Raw genomic sequence first — 4,566 nt, forward strand, 5'->3', positions numbered from 1 at the left:
TTGAAATTGATTTTTTTAGTTTCGCGAATATTTCAAAACATGATTTTTATTGATATTTCACCAGTTCAGATTTCATTGACACAATTCTGTGCAGCTGGATGCATCTGATTTCACTGTCTAGAGGTGGACAGTGGGTGAATACCCAATGGGGTCTTTGGGTCCATGTTTTAATATAGCCCCCATGTAACGGTACCTCCCTATTTAAGGTATTTTTTACCTATTAGCATTTTACAATTATATTGGCTGTAATTTGGCACAGTGTGTTCTCAATGTGTAGAAAATATCTTTGCAAGCCCCCATATAAGGGTACCCCGATTCCGAGTATTTACCCAAATGTTGGGTAAATAGTTTGAGCCAATTTTGTCAGCCTACGTCAAGTGGTTCGGCAGTTAAAGAGTTTTTACCCAACATTTGGGTAAAGGCCAGCAAACGACTTTATCGACATTATGTTGTAGAAAACACAACGTAAGACTCCCACTGTTGTGCACAAAGGCTATAAGATATCACGTATTCGTGCCTTCTATACGCGTTAAGTGAAACTCTCTCAACTGAATTTCCACGATCGTCTGTCACAAATTATCCAGGATTTCCCCAAGCTGGATGATGTACATCCATTCTATGCTGATTTAATGAATGTTCTATACGACAAGGACCATTACAAATTGGCTTAGGGTCAATTGCATACAGCACGCCATTTAATTGACAATGTTGGCAAGGATTATGTCCGTTTATTGAAATATAGTGTTTCCCTGTATCGCTGTAAACAATTGAAAAAAGCAGCTTTGGGTCGTATGGCCACCATTATGAAATGTCAAGCTTCCAATTTAACATATTTGGAACAAGTTCATGAGCATTTATCACGTTTGCCCACCATTGATCCCTATTCGCGTACCATTATTATTTGTGGTTTCCCCAATGTTGGCAAATCATCGTTCATCAATAATATTACTCGTGCTGATGTTGAGGTCCAGCCTTATGCTTTCACCACCAAATCCTTTTATGTTGGTCACACCGATTACAAATACTTGAGATGGTAAGTTATTGATACACCCGGTATTTTGGATCATCCATTGGGAGAACGTAATGTCATTGAAATGCAGGCCATTACCGCACTGGCTCATTTACGTTCATGTGTCCTCTACTTTATGGATATTTCCGAACAATGTGGTCACTCATTGGCAGAACAAATTAAACTCTTCTAAAGCATAAAGCCTTTGTTCGCCAACAAGCCTTTGATTTTGGCTATTAATAAAATCGACATTCTTGGACTTGAAGATTTGCCAGAAGAAAAATGTCAAGTTATCGAAAAACTACAAGAAGATAATAATGTTCACGTGCTCTTCTTGTACACTGTCAGTGAAACTGATGTTATGGAGCTGAAGAGTGAAGCTTGAAGCTTTGCATGTTGCAATGGCTGCACCTCGTGACGATAAGGTACGTTCTCCATGCATACCCGAACAGGCTTTGGCCCGTTTTGAAAAGAATGCCGCCAAGGCTGAACGTAAACATAAATTGGAGAAGGACATCGAAGAAGAGATCGGTGATGATTATACACTGGATTTGGAAAAGAATTACACCGAAATTGCCCGAATTCTGGGAGGGACGCAATATTGCCGATTATATCGATCCAGATATTTTCGAGAAATTGGACGAATTGGAACGTGCCGAAAGTATACGCGAGGAAGGTGGTATCTACGATATTCCAGATATGCCTGTGGACGAAACATTAAAAGAAATTAGCGAAATGGCCAAGAAGATCCGCCTCAAGCGTTTCATGTTGCGCGACGAAAAACGTCTACAGCCACGCAAAAACAAACCTTTTATTCCACGTCACAAACAATCCAAGGTGCGTGATCGTTCTGTTGGCAAACTGGTGGAGACTATGGAAAATTTGGGTGTCGAAATCAATTGTGGATTTAAAACGTGGCCAATTTACCGTGGGCTCAAAGAAGGAATTGAAAAAGCCCTTGCTGGATAAAGAATCTTCAGCCATTCTTAAGAAGACCGGCCAGCCATTGAAACGTAAACCAGCACGTGATACCATGCGCATAAAGAATGTAGCCATGAAGGCCAAGAAAGACATTGCCAAGAAGGTTACACGCCTCGGTCTCAAGGGTGAAGCTGATCGTTTTATTGGTACCAAAAATGCCCAAACATTTATATGCCGGCAAACGGGGTAGTTGTACAGCGGATAGACGTTAAGTTTTTTTATTTGAATTTTAGTTAAACTAATTTTTACGATCATTTTGTAAACGAGGAGGGTAACAAGCTAAAAAAACAACCAACCGCCGTTAGCTTGAAGGGGAAAGTCCATTTGTTTCCTTAATGATGAATGATGATGCTTTAAATATGTAATTTACAACAACTTCAAATAAATACTCGAAATCGGGGTACCCTTATATGGGGACTACAACAAAACGTGGACCTATCGTAGGTTCATTCAGTGGTCCATACGCCATTTGCTCGTTTTGAGATAATCGAATTTTAATGTTTTGCGTCACAACTGCTAAAGAAAATATTTATATTTTTGACTTTAATTATTTATAATAGAATATAGAATATATATGCAGAAATATAGAGGAATAGGCATTGGAATATAAAAGTTATACAGAATTTTTAAAAAATAGAATGTTTGACAATTTGTCCCATATCCATACTTATGACACAAATGCGAAATATTGTACACCATATGGAACAAAGTGACAAACATTTTTTCCATCTTTGCCTCAGTAAATTAAAAACTTCTAAATTGAAAATTAAAGTTCTGATTTTTGAAATAATATATTATGTTTTTAAACTTGTAAGTTTTTAAAATATAAATTTCATAACTGAAAAAAGTTTAAACTTTAGCGTCGAAGCGTGGATATCTCGGGGGATATGGGGGCTATATCAAAACATGGACCCAAAGACCCCATTTTCAATACCAGATGATCTGTTGATATAAGTAAGATTTGAGCCAAATTTTGTCAGCCTACGTCAAGTGATTCGACAGTTAAAGAGTTTTTACCCAACATTTGGGTAAATACTTGGGTATTTACTAAGATCTAAGAAAGAACCAAGAAAAGATCTCCAATTCTCTCTATTTGTTGCTTCGCACTCTGGAATACCGCGCCTTTTCATCTCTTCATCCACTTGTTTTCGCCATCTATTCCTTGGTCTGCCAATTCTGCGTGCACCGCCAAGCGGTTCGTATATATACGCCTTTTTAGTGGGTTCATCTTCGCCCATTCTTATGATATGGCCTAGCCAACGCAATCGCTGCATCTCGATACGTTTAACTATATTGATGTCGTTGTATAGCAGATACAGCTCGTGGTTCATGCGACGTCGATATTCACCGTCAACGCAGATTGGTCCGTAGATCTTTCGAAGAATTTTTCTCTCAAACACACCAAGCACTGCCATGTCTGCTTGCGCAAATACCCAGGCTTCGGAGCCATACATCAGCACGGGTAGTATCAGTGTTTTGTAGAGCGTTATTTTTTTTTTTTTTTTTTTGACAAGTACAACGGTCATATGTTTCTTCTAAGCGCTCATAAAATATATCTTTGGTCAGTTCGTCACTGTCTTCAGTGGGAGCATGAGCGCAAATAAAGCTGATGTTGAAGAATTTTGCTTTTATTCGAATTATAGCAAGTCTTTCATTCACTGGTGTGAAGCTGGAGACCAGGTGTTTTAATCTCCGACCAACTACAAATCAGCAACCAAACTCATGCTTTTTGTTATGGGAGCTATAATACAGTGCGTCACCTTTAGGTGTTGTTGTGCCGCCTTTCCCATTCCAACGTATTTCCTGTATGGCAGTAATGTCGGCCTTGTACTTTACAAGTACATCGGCCAATGCGTAAACTGCACCTTCTCTATAAAGATTGCGAACATTCCAGGTGCAGATTCGCAGATCATGGTCCTTAAAACGCTTGCGGGGGTGTCAACTTTTGAGGAATTTGTTTTTCTTTTCGTTTGTTTTTTCATAGTAGGCTGCTTTTTTTAGGGGAGGGTTACTAACCCTGCGCCCAAACCCAAGCTTTTAACGATCTTATGGATGAACGCGCGGTACATTTTAGCTAACTACCTTTAACGGCTGTTAAGGGCAGCTACCCCAGATGACACCACGGGGAGGTCAGTGTCCACTTGAAATGAAAGAGGGACCAAGATAAATCCTGGGCTTTGCCATGTTAAAGCCGGTCAGTATCGTTCCATGGTTTCTTTCACCCCCTATGTCACCCAATATAGTAAATACCCATACAAATGCCCAGTAAATACCATCTCTATCACTGTCATCCATTTCGATGGATATAAATATATATTTCATCCATGTTATCATATTGCTCTGCGTTGTATGCCTTTTCATAATCGTGGCAGCATATGCTATATTTTTGTAAACTTCTCGGCATTTTTGTAATGACTTTCTTGTCATGTCATTAAATGCTTAATATAATAACAAGTACACAATACTTATTCTCGACGTTGTTAAATGAAACTGTTTAACCTTATTACATATACCATGGTAATGCCGTTAAGCACGTCCTTGCAAAAGTCAATACTATAAAATTGTTTAAATAAATA

General features: G+C 38.8%; 1 pseudogene; it reads left to right on the forward strand.

Moving 5' to 3' along the window:
- Window positions 1–333: 333 nt before the first annotated feature.
- Window positions 334–2,318, forward strand: LOC141406016 (nucleolar GTP-binding protein 1-like; annotated as a pseudogene).
- The last annotated feature ends 2,248 nt before the right edge of the window (window positions 2,319–4,566 follow it).

This window comes from Musca autumnalis, unplaced genomic scaffold, assembly GCF_047663935.1.
Source record: "Musca autumnalis isolate F117 unplaced genomic scaffold, ASM4766393v1 scaffold_5, whole genome shotgun sequence".
In the NCBI taxonomy this organism is placed as follows: Eukaryota; Metazoa; Arthropoda; class Insecta; order Diptera; family Muscidae; genus Musca; species Musca autumnalis.